Source organism: Peromyscus californicus, unplaced genomic scaffold, assembly GCF_007827085.1.
Source record: "Peromyscus californicus insignis strain IS unplaced genomic scaffold, ASM782708v3 Scaffold_9__1_contigs__length_137607984, whole genome shotgun sequence".
Lineage (NCBI taxonomy): Eukaryota > Metazoa > Chordata > Mammalia > Rodentia > Cricetidae > Peromyscus > Peromyscus californicus.
Genome location: NW_026294617.1, coordinates 83492747 through 83505739, shown reverse-complemented (window position 1 = coordinate 83505739; position 12993 = coordinate 83492747). Strand labels below are relative to the sequence as shown.

The window sequence follows — 12993 nt, the reverse complement described above, 5'->3', positions numbered from 1 at the left end:
GGCGGTGGTGGCGCACGCCTTTAATCCCAGCACTCGGGAGGCAGAGCCAGGCGGATCTTTGTGAGTTCGAGGCCAGCCTGGGCTACCAAGTGAGTCCCAGGAAAGGCGCAAAGCTACACAGAGAAACCCTGTCTCGAAAAAAAAAAAAAAAAAAAAAAAAAGGAATGGAAGAGTAAAGGAATATGATGGCACAAGGTGGGTGGCCTTGACTGTAAACTTTAGGTCATGTGTAGAGGGAGAATAGCATGGCAACTGGTACAAGCATCAGGCTTTGTTTGACCAATCAGTCTCCATCCAGGAGACTCGCATTACTTTTCCCCATCAATGTCTTCTAACCTTCAAGAGTCGCTGTCAGCCTCTGGGCCTCAGCCTTATTCTCAGCACAGAGGCAGCAGCCTATGTCTCAGACCATCATGAATAGAAGTTGCTCCGAGGACAGGAAGAACACACACACACTTCTTTCATTTTTCGTCCAAGGTACCAGCTCAGATCCTAGCAGTAGGATAAAGAGGCTCCTAACCGTAGTGCTAGTCTCCCTTACCTCTCCAACCCACCTTGCCATGGAGGCACTAGGCTTAAGCCTCATTCTCTACCAGTGGAGGAAACCCATAAAGCAAATCTAAACCCAATCCATCGGTGTCCAAGAGCACATTACCAAAATAGACGAGACACCATGGGCAGTATTTAATTATGAGCAGGCAGAGCAAATAGGAAAGATGCAATAAAAATGCTAATCAGAGAGGAAAAAAACAGGCTTCATTTTCTTCTAGAACAGACTAAAGCCCATTCCATCCTCCTCCTTTCATACCCCTCAAACAAGGGCCACTGGCTTTTCTGAATGTGACATCATGACAGGTAAGCCTTCTTTTAGCCCTGCTCCCCAGCTTCTCCCAGCTGCCAGTTTCCATATTCCAGTCCCTAGAAGACTGGGTCCAGAGGGATGGAGGACTGACCCTCCCTAGCAAGCATATAACTTCTACTCCAGCCAGGGAGACCAAGGAGAGAATTTAGAAAAATGAATGAAGTTATTACTGAAAACTCAATTCCATGTCCCAGGAAGTAGCATAGGAAGGAACTCTCTCCCCTCCTGGTAGCACATCCAGAATTTGAAGGCAGAGAGAGGGAGGCCATACAAATGTCCCCTGACTAGCCTGAATCCATTGTATGGTCTGTCTCTGGCCTACAGGTGAACCCATTTCCAAGCTTCGTAGGATGAGTTTGGGGACACTTAGCCAAGCACTATGCTGTGTGATCTCAGCTCAGTTCCACCCCACTTGACTGCGCTTGACTTCGATGTGTGGGTCAGTATTTGCAGGCTCTCCTTGGATGACGACTCATGTAGCTGGAGCCTTTGTGTCGCTCTGTCTGTCCTTGCTAGTTTGTGCCACTGCCGCAATGACAGATTTAGTTCTTTAGCTTTCCCAGTTCCCTAGGATGTCTGAGTCCAGCCATGTTATTTTTGGATAAAACTTGCTTTCTTCATAGCACTGACTCCCAGGTCACTGTCCTGGGTTGGCCTTTCTGTTTCATGGATAACCTAGTTACCCTTCCTTGTTGATTCCCCAGAATTTTCCTCTTTGCTTGGTCAATCTCTTTCATCTCCTCAAATTCTTAGACACATATGAGCTCTTCCTAATATGACTAAGACAAGAATTGTCCTGAAGGGCTGCCAAACCATTTATCTCCTCTCTACACTCACAGAGAGCCAGTACCCAGTAACACAACCCCTGGCTACTACTTCTTCCTGGGAAAATATCTGTTGGATGTAAAGTTTGCATTTCAGCTGACCTACTTACTGCCATGAGACCTTGAGCGAATTACTGACCATCTCTGTGCCTGCTTCCTCATTCAATAAATAGAGGTGACATCAATCACATATTTATTAAAACAATTCAATGAAAGTGCACACAAAAAAGCTTAGGGATCTTCCTACCACATAAATAAACATCCAGTGTCAGCCATTACTGTTGCTATATTTGCTATTAAATATATTACTATGTTTACTATTTACTATTAAAATCAGTGATAATCTTATTTGCTGGTATGTTCAGATACTTGGTAAAGTGTCTGGTATGAATAAACACTCAATAATCTCGAGTGGATGAGTAAATGGTCTTTTAGGCTAATTATTCCAAAGATTTTTAATCTAGAGAGATGACTTACATGTTGATAACCATGCTTAAAACACAAACAGCTAATGCTATGATTTCAGCATCTTTGGGGGAGGGCAATTTCCAATCAACAGTTCTTCCTACTTCCCTTCATTTTGAGGCTGATAGTTCCCAGTAACATGGCTAGCCCTGATGTCCTGATCAGTAGCTCATTGTTCTTTTCCCTGGGGCTGAATCTCCTCCTTAACCGTAACAAAAGCAATAAAATGTTTGAGAGAACCAACAAAGTGATAAAGGATACAAGGGAAACTGCTTTCTCTGGAAACCATATTTCTTGCTTTAGAGAAAGTATTTCCTGGGTCCTACCTGGGGCCCTAGTCATCACAATCTTTGGAAATACTTGAAGCTCTAAAGCCACACAGGCTTGTCCACTATTGGATAGGGAGACTGAACACTGCAGGGAGCTGAACTGAGCCCAGGCACAATGAGGATCCTTCTAGACCCAAGTGCTAGACTCTCATGGGGAGAGCTTTGCTCTCTTCCACACCTCATTAGAGAGCTCTGGTAATGGAGGGTGGAAATACTTTATTCAAACATTGCTGGACAGTTGGGATATGAATTTGCTATGAATGATCAAGACAGAATCTCAATAGAAAGCCAAGTCACTCAGTTCCAGCTCAGACAGAAGAGGGAAAGGAAGACCTGAGAGCTGTTGTAGCCCTCACTGGTCCCACCCACGCTGCTGACCACAGAGATAATCCCGGTGCTTCTTATAGCACACAAGTAGCTAGGTGGGGTTTTAATCCTCCCCCTTTCTTTCTTTTGGCATCCTTTGAAAATATATCCTTTATTTTCACATGGTTCAATCAAATGTCACCAATTCCCTGAGTAAACTGGAGTTATCTTATGTAAAGATACACATCCATTCTCTATTGCTGACATGGAGAGAAAGCTTGCTTTATACACTGTTAGACGCCTTCTTTTTCACTTAATATATTTTAGTGTTTGTTCTATTTCAGAATACATGTACTTACACTATTGCTTTAGTGGATACCTTAGATTGTGTTACAAAAAACAGTTTATTTAACAAGCTTACTTACATTGTTTCTAATAATTAGCTTTCACAAATAAAGCCATAATGAATAACCTGTGAGTAAGTAGCTGCAGGTTGTATGTGAGTGCATCACAAAATGACTCTCTACAAGAAGAATGTCTTTCCACTGGAAACTTTAATAACTATTGAAAAACTATGTCTCCAAGGTAACCCCGCCTCACTTTTTATAATTGATAAAACTGAAATTCCAAGAGGGCAAGTGACTTGACTGGTCATGCAGACCCTAAATAAAACAACTGGAGTTGACGTAGTAGTTCACACCTATAATCCCAGCACTCCGGAACCTGACCCAGGGAGATTGCCGTGAGTTCAAGAACAACCTGCCTACAGAGTGAGTCCCTATCTCTAACAAAGCAAAACAAACAAACAAAATCCAAAACACAACTGGTATAAGAATTAGTGCTTCTGTTGATCTTTGTTTTGTTTTAAACAACATCTTACTATGTATCTCTGTCTGGACTAGAATGTAGACCAGGATGGTTTCAAATTCACAGAGATCCACCTGCCTCTGCCTCCCAAGTACTGCTATTAAAGGTCTACACCACCATGCCTAGCTAGAATCAATGGGTTTGTTTGTTTGTTTGTTTAATACTTTTTAAGCAATGGGCTCAAAACAGTCGGGGACATCCAAGAAACATGTAGATTTCTGGATTATAAGAAAATCTATGGCTTCACATACAATGTTTTTCAATGTGGATTGAGTTTTGGAAAAAACATATTCCCTACATAAAAATAAACCTATAGTCTGGAAGGTGAGAGAGACAAGAAAGGAAGCAATTTCTTCTTAATGCGGTGTAATTTGAATGAGAGATGAGGTACAATGACAGTCTGGGAGGGGTACCTAGTCAGCAGAGGCTCCTGAAAGAAGAGGGATTTAAGTGTCATTAGATAATCTGAAAATGCCCTTTGTAATATTACTTATGGGTTCCCCCTCACTACTTCCCATTCCAAAAAGTTCTTCATAGGTAGCAAAATGAATTGCTCAATGTAAGCACATCACAGCTAGGTGGTGGTGGTGGTGGTGGTGGTGGTATGACAAGCATGGTATACTAAGTTCCCACTGTGCACCACACACTGTGTTTTCTGGGTCTGTAATTGACTAGCAGTGTCACTGCAGGAGGATAACACCACCAGTGGGTGCATTGGTGTCCACAACTAAAATAAGAAGGTTGATCAGATTACTGAAGCTCCTCACCAATTTCACAGGCACAACTCTGTGTTGTGAAATATTATTTTAAGATGTGTTACATTCATTTATGCTATGGAATATTTGTTTAATGATGAAAAAGTTATGTTGCATTCTTTTATGCTGCATTTGTTTAATTCTGTGAAGCTGTGTTACTTTGACTTTCTAAAACACCTGATTGGTCTAATAAAGAGCTGAATGGCCAATAGCGAGGCAGCAGAGGGATAGGTGGGGCTTCCAGGCAGAGAGAACAGATAGAACGAGTAAGAGAGAAGAGGGGGGGAGTGAGAAAAAAGGAGGAGGAAAGGAGGACTCCAGGCGCCAGCCACACAGCCACACAGTCAGCAACAGAGGAAGAAGTAAAGAAAGATAGATAGAATAGAGAAAGGCAAAAGGTAGATGGGATAATTTAAGTTAAGAAAAGCTGGCTAAAAATAGGCAAGTTAAGGCCAGGCATTCATAAGAAAGAATAAGTCTCTGTGTATTTATTTGGGAGCTGGGTAGTGGGCCTCCAAAAGAGCAAAGAGTAAAAAACAAAGCAAAACAACAACAACAAAAGACCGCACAGCTCTGTCCCTCTATCTCTTTCTGATGTCACAGAGGTGATGAAGTACAAGGGGTTGTTAGGATTGGAGCCTCAGGAAAAAGGAACAAGGGCTAGATGATCCTTCAGCTAGTAAGTCAGCCTTAGGAAATTCCATTTAGAGACATGCTGGTGTGTCACATAAATAATAGTGACAAAGCTTTGTAGTTCTATTTTTCCAAAGGGACTGAGTGTGTTATTTCATGTTTTCCTCATAGTAATGAAGGGAAGGAGGAAGTTAGGGAGTTTCTAGTCTCTTCTGGTGGTGAAGGAACTGAGGCAGATCCAACATAGGCTTCTAGCTTAAGATCCATGGTGAAGCGTGGACGAGATCCAAGACCACAGCCCTGATATCTGATGTTTTACATAGAAGACATCATTCTAGCTGGGACTAATCGGAAGTCCCCATGACCTTCAGAAGCCCGCACTTAGATGGCCTCTGTGTTCCACCCCACCTCCTTCACCAGCAGAGTAATAAGCCTCTCTCTTGGTGCTGGAACCAGATCTTTATTTCCATAGAACGAATCTAGTGGTGGTTTTGGTGACTCAGAGCCAATCGATCTGACTGCAGAGCCTGCTCTGGCTTTTGGCGAAGCTGCGGTAGGACATTGCCCTGATTCAGTGAGCATGCTGGATTGCCTAGGTTACCCTCCTTACCTCTTGTCTCGTCTTAGCCTGGACCTGCCTTGTTCTTCTGAGCCCTTCCTTTCTGAGGACTGTCCTGCTCTAAACCTCTCCTTCCTGAGCCATTGTGCTCTGTTTGTTTCTAGGCCCCCTTTTCTCTGTTCTGCTTAACATCTAGATCGCTTCTGTTGGACCTCCTTGATGACAGCCACAAGTGGGGATGGCTGTCTAGCTCCTGTGGTGTGATCCCAAAGCCATGTGCCCTTGGGGCTGCTTGCTGCTGCTGAGCTTGTCCCAAAGCTGCTCACCCATCACAATGGGTAATGTCCCAACCCCAGGTCCAGTTTGCATAGGCTGGAGCTGTGATTGTCTGTAGGCTCTAACAGCCTTGACAGCCTTTGTCCACCAGCCCGGAAGCCTGTGACACCAGCGGCAGCTGGCTCTGCCACCCTTTCTGCAGTCTTATTTGCCCATCTGTGGAAGTGCCCCCTAGGTTTTCTTTCCTTGCAGGTATGAATAAGAACACAGCCATTTGAGGTCCCTCGAGGGAAAGCTCTGTCTGAAAACAGGCGTGATTACTATTTCCATCACCTTTCTAATCCTGTAATCACACATTTGCAGCAGGGAGCCTGGGCAGGGAGAGGCCGCTTACACAAGCAGCGGGAAAGAGGGGGCTGTGTGTTGTATGCCAACCATGCTTATTGAAAACGTAGGTATGGCTGCCTTTCATGAGCTGCAAAATGAATAATGGATGTATTTATCCCCCAAACAGTTCACATTCAAACGACTCGGACCTGTGTTCACATTATGAAAGCTTTGTCGAAGACATATCACCCTTCCAGGTCAAGGGGATGCTGCCTGAACTCCCTCCCAGTCTTGCCTGGTGGATGGAAGGTGTGGAAGGGGAGGATAACTGAATTGCTGACCACCCATCCACAGAGATTCTCCCATGCGCCTCCCTTTGGCTCTTGTAACTTTGAATTTGGAAGCCTGCCTTCTTATCATGAATGGGAAAAACCCAAGAGATGTTTGAAAGCTATTGTTCAGGACAAATTCCTAGGGGCAGGAGAGATGGCTTAGTGGTTAGGAGCACATACTGCTCTTAAGGCTGACCAGAGTTTGATTCCTAGCACTTAATGTCCTGCAGCATTCAGGGACCTATAACTCCAGCTTCAGGGGATTCAACGCCCTCTTCTGGCCTCCATGGGCATCTGCACTCACATGTGCATATACACACATAATTGTTATTATTTTTTTAATCTAGAAGGAGTCTCTAACAGCTACAAGGTCAGTTTTTCTTTTGAGATCATGAGAGAATGAGGACAAATGAGGCTCAGCTTCAGAAAGGAAGAGGAATGTTGTTGCGGGTCATCTGCATGTGAAACGTTTAACCAGCAGCCTTTGTGGCAGAGCAGAGAAAGAGGCCTTGGTAACACAGCAGCCACCCAGGCTACTGTAAGAGGGTGCCCTGGCCAGAAGACATTCCTGACTCTTATTGTTAGATAGTTCCCAAGAGAGACCAGACTTTCCTTCCAAGGGATTGGTCTGCTTGTGCATAAGGATCTCTTCCCTTGTGTGAATGGAACTTTATCATTTGCTTTTGTTGTAACACAGACCGCCCCAGGAGTCAGCAGCATACAGAGAAAAATGTTTATTCAGCTTGCAGCTCTGTGGGTCACCTACGGCCAACTGAGCTTGGCCAGCCTCTGCACCATGTATCTCTCTTCCTCCTGTGCCGACCAGTGGTGATGGCTAAAACCCTGCTGTTGAGCAGAAACATGCAGTGCCTCTTAAAGCTAAGGCTCAGAACTGCTACACTGCCACACGGCCCCAAACAAAGCTAAGGAGTAGAGAGAAGTACACCATTCCATTATGGGAAGACATGAAAGTATGGGGTGGCCTCCTGAGGAGTCTAATTCTCTCCACTCCAGGCAGAGACTACAATGACCAACCAAAGCAACAGTTTAACCTAAGTCCAATACGGTAAACCAATGGGCTTATTGGCTTAGTTACAGAAACATGGTTGACCCCAGCAGCTACATCGCTGAAAATCCTGGGTTTTTACTCCAGCATGGGTAACAACTTAGGAATTCTGCACTCCTGACCTTCCTTGGGCAACTTGCAAGCAGTCACACAACCAAAGAGTCTCCTCCTGCCTAGAAACTTTGTTCACATTGTGACCAACCCTGGGACAGGGACCTCTAATCTCAGGGAGGAGGCCTGAAAGCCATGCAAGCGGCTTGAGCCTTATGAGTGTGTGAAGTTCCTTGTGAGGCTCATGTGCCTCCCCTGACCCCCTGGAGGGAATGCTTCATTTGAATAGAAACAGCCAGAGCAAGTGGCATATAGAGAGGGCAGGTGAGCACCGTGCTAATGACACAGCCCTCAGAACGCTGTCAAGATCATGCTCCCTTCCCCTGCAGCTTTACCAGAGAGCTTATAACCCCTCCTTGAGATGGAGGAAATGATACAGGGCCCTTCAAAAAAAGATTCAGTCATCCAGGGTAAGTTGACGACGTGACTGTGCCGCCTCTTTCCTGCAGTGATCAGCATGTGCCTCCACAAAGACCAGGAAGGCAGAATTTGCATTGAGCCAAATGATTCCCTCCGTTTTGTTGGTGCTTCGGTCCTCAAAAGCTGTAGTTTTTATGCCTGAAATTTCCCTGAGAAAATAAAGCCGCCAGAGGAACCCATGGCAAAGAACAAATAAATAGGAGACGCTACAACTTGGGGGTCATGTGACCCGCGTGACTGCTAAATGGGAAGCATGAAGCAGAGGGATGAGTAATGGCATGCCCAGCCTCAGCTCGACTCGAGAGCGGCACATAGAACTGAGATCTTGTGAATGATCCAGACGGAGATTTCACAGAATTTTGATAAAAGAGCGTGGCCTGGCCAGGCCCCTGGACACTTCAGGCTAACAGGTTCTAAACACAAGCTGTTGAATTCCATCAGTGGGCATGGCTGAGAACTGGGCTGTATCAGCAGCAGATCTGAAGGTTTCCAAAGATCTGCACATGCCCCATCCCACCCCATTCCCAACCCTGCAGTCCTCCCATCCCCCAAATTAAATAAACCCTTGATGCTCTTTCCCTTGCCATAAAGCATATCATTTCACAGGGTCTCATTTACTAGAGGTTACCAAAAGAAAGCTAAATTGGGATTTGTTCAGTTCCTGATGACTTGCCCCTATTACCCTAACTCATTTTCAGTGGCATTTCAATACTTTGGTAATGAATTAGCTCTACCATTTCTGGCACAAAGAGAAGAGGGTCTAAATTAATTTTCAGCAAGGGATACTATTGGTCCAGGCCACTTCCCTCCCACTGTGTTAGCATCAATGTCTTGTCTCGTTAAATGCCGATAAACAAGTGTAACACTCTAACAAGCCACAAATTGGCTTATTGACACCTCTGGCAGCTGCTCTCTCCTTCCCAAACCCCTGCTTTATAGGCATTCTGTGGCTACCCAAAATGGAGGCACTCATGGAACAAAGGAGGAGGAGACCACATAACCATCCTAGGCTCCCAAGCTGCTGATTCTTGTTCTATTTGATTTAAATCTAACAGTAGACTATTGAAATTCCTTGCCTCTGCTCTGGGCTCCATTTGAGGCCCAGGTATTAATGGCTTCCCTGCAGAGTGGGTGGGCTCACTCTGATCCCCCTTCCAGCAGCTTTCACAGAAATGGCTCCAATGACTATGACACTGGGTGGTCCTCTCTGTGTCAGCAAATCAGTAGCTCTTTAACTAGCCCACTTCGATTGCTCCAGAAATGTTGAGACACAGATGAGCAGGTCACTATGTAGTTTCACTTTGGGCAACCCACCCAAGAGGTCACAGGATGACCAAATGGCTGTTTCTATTAAGTGTAAGGCAAAGAGCTGACCTTACCCCTCCAGCAAGAAAACCATATTGGAAGATTTAAAAAAAAAAAACTGCTCAAGAGTAAAGATGCTTACAGCTGTAGCCAATGGCTGATGGATGCCCGAACACAGTCATAGCCACCAGGGATCTCCTGCCATAACCCTGTCTGAGAGCCTAGGAACAGAATAGAGAGCATACTGGCCACTTGGGACAGATTTAGGTATTTTCAGAGCAGGAGATGGAGGAGAGGACTAATTCTTTTCATGTGAGGTTTTCATAATTTTTCTGGTCTTCAAAATCACATGCTAGGTTTCAAGTTCACATTGTTATGAATTTATATAGGAAATTTCTGCTCTGTAATTCCCCCATGAGCATAGCTGTGTTATCAGTGATCAGTAGAATCAACAAAAGGAAAGGGATATGAAAACAACATTGCAGGATGTTGATCTCCAGGGTGATAGCTTCCCTGGCTCTGTCTAAGCCCACAGCATAGCTTGGAAGGGGCTTTGCACCATCCCAGTTCTTCTCTGGGCACAGAGAGCAAAGGAGTCAGGAAACAGCACTGAGTGTCTGTGACCAGGTGGGACATGCACGTGTGTCAGACGTTGGATGCTGAGGATGCTAGTATGGAGGTGAGAGGAGAGGAAAAGAGCTTGTGAAGGACAAAGTTTCAGACGTTAAGGTCACCTTGGTGGTGGCTTCTTCTGGCACTTTTCTTTGCAGGTTCATATACACATTTCCTGCCTCTCCTTTTACTTCTCGTGTGTGTGTGTGTGTGTGTGTGTGTGTGTGTGTGTGTGTGTGTGTGTGTGATTGCATGCGTGGAAACCAAGTTCTGTTAGGGCAGATACGTATAGTGGATGAGGGGATGTGTTTTGTTATTGCTACATTTGAATATAACCGATGTATAGTAACTGAACAGCTGAACACCACACCCTAAATCCCACTTGCCACCTGAAATCTCAGGCAGTGTGGTAGCATTGTCAAAGGACCCAAGAGAAGGCCCTCTCCTAGTTGCACCTTGATCCAGAATATTCTTCTCTCTTCATCTAACTGTAACTCATCTTTGAGGGGTCAATTTAGATACCACTTCTTCAGTCTGAGGGACTAAATTAAGCTCCTCTGGTAAACGCTGCTGCGGTTCTTGGTATTTCTTTTTGCAGCACTTTGCATGCTCACGACTTGATAATAAATCATTCATAGCTGTTGTTTAATGCCTATTTTCCCCATTAGACTGTGAATGTCAGCAGGCAGAGACTGCCTTGGATTTTGTTCTCATCTACACCACCGCCGCCACCACCCGCAACCCCAGCACGTGGCTGGGAACAGCAGAAAGGACATGGGATTTAAAATGTTCAAGGGAAGCTTAATGACACGGCAAGACCTCTACATAGTGTCACAGGCAGGCTGCCATCAAGAGTTATGGAATATGTAAATGAGAGATGGGTGTCATCCCAAGGAAAGACTAAAGGCAGAGTTGTGAGAGGTTGACAGAGTCTGGGTCTGATCCCCTTCCTCCTCTGAGCGGGCCGTTCCTTCCCATGAAAGTTCAGTTTGAGGGTCACATTCTCAAGGTGCCCTGACTCCGCTCACAATCAGGAGCTGAGGATTGTTTGACGAGTAGTTTGCTCATGCTCTTGGTCTTGCGTTTAAGTGTCATCTAGAGAAGTAATCACTCGCTTGAACGCCACACAAACTTCAAAAACCAAAAGAGAACTTTTAACCCTGCACTCTAGTTTTCCCTCATTTCACAGAGAGGAGCACTGAGGCCCGGATACTTGAGGACTTTCCCCAAGGGGCAGAAAGCACAGGTCAGAGGTTCACGTCTGGAAACTTGGTATCACTCTGTGCTCTTGATGTGGTGCCATCCCTACATTAGTCTCTTTTCCTCCTTAAATGAAAGTTCTATTTCTGAAAGAATGCTAAACATAATATTCAGATATCAAAGAGACTTCCTTAAAGAAAACTAAACTTTAAGTTGGATGTGTTGGTTGCCGTCTGTAATCTCATATACTCAGGAGGCCGAGGCAAGAGGCTCTGAAGTTCAAGGCTAGTCTGGACTACATAGAGAGTTTGAGGCCAGCCTGAGCAACTTAGTGATAGCTTATTTCAAAGTAAGACAAAAAAAAGGGGGAAGAAAGAAAAGTGGGTCAGGAGCTGGGGAGGTAGCTTTGTGTCGAAGCATCTACTTAGCTTGTTCGTGGTAGCCCTGGCTTCATCTAACATACACAATAAAAATCAAAAATAAACTTTGAAATGTCATCTTATGATTTATTATCTGTTTTTAATGATTTATTCATTTTTACTCCATGTACATTGGTGTTTTGCCTGCATGTATGTCTGTGCAAGGGGTGTTGGGTCCCCTGAAGGTAGAGTTATAGGCAGTTGTAAGCTGCCATGTGGGCACTGGGAATTGAACCTACGTCCTCTGGAAGAACAGCCAGTGCTCTTAAGCACTGAGTCATCTCTCTGGCCCCATGATTTATTATCTTTACTTCTTTTTTCCCCTTTATTTTTGTTCTTGTGTGTATGTATGTTTTGTCTCCACGTGTCTGTGTACCACACGCATGCAGTGTCCGAAGAAGCCAGAAGAGGGCACTGGATTCCCCTGGAACTGGTTACAGACGGTGGGGGAGCTGCTACATTTAGTGCTGGGACTTGAACCCAGTCCCTCTGGAAAAGCAGCCAGCGCTCCTAATCACCAAACCATCTCTCCAGCCCCATCTTTAACACTTAACTATGAGTTTGAAACTAACGTGACGTCTTCCTTTCACATGGGCCTGTGTAAAAGACTTTTCCTGCTTACCTCGTCTCACTTCTCAGCTTTGCTATTCAAAATCGAAATTCTGGGCTAGCGACAAAGCTCTTTTGGTAGAGTGCTTACCTAGCATGCATGAAGCTCTGAGTTCAATCCCCAGCACCACATAAAACTAGATGGTGGGTGGGAAGAAGCAGCACATGCCTGTCAACCCAGCACTTGAGGATGTCAGTGGATAAGAAATCCATAATTATCCTCAGCTATGTAGTAAGTTCGAGGTCAGCCTGGGCTAAAAAGCCCCTGCCACAAAATCAATTCAAATCAACCCACCTGAAATTAAGTTTCCAAGATGTCTATTGTCATTCACCAGTCAATGTTCTCCCAGTTTTTTGGAGGTGTGACTCTGTTATTTCTCCACTGCACCCCTCTTTCCTGATACTTCAGTTCCTCTGAAAATCATTGACTTCCCTTTTTTTACCCGTTTCTCTGACACTTTACTTCAAGGTTGTCTGAAATTTACCGTGACTGTGACTATAGCCAATACGTTTTATCAACTTTCTTCGAGCTGCACCTCAAACTTGAGTGTGAATACCAACCACATGGCTAACTTGTATTAACTAAGGAAGGCCTACAGAGGAAGACCCTCCATAATCAGACATTTACCCCTGTTCCTGGCTCTCCATTAATCCTCAGATTTCCCTGTCTATGACCCACTACAGCCTACCTTCTGTTTAATAAACCATGGTTAGAA

General features: G+C 44.8%; 1 long non-coding RNA gene across 1 annotated transcript in view; it reads left to right on the top strand.

The window, feature by feature from the left end:
• Nucleotides 1-11467, top strand: part of LOC128106253 (uncharacterized) — a 31078-nt gene extending 19611 nt beyond the window's left edge. The window contains exon 2 of the long non-coding RNA XR_008216633.1: nucleotides 6391-11467. This is a non-coding gene — a long non-coding RNA (uncharacterized LOC128106253). The remainder of the gene's footprint in view (nucleotides 1-6390) is intronic.
• The last annotated feature ends 1526 nt before the right edge of the window (nucleotides 11468-12993 follow it).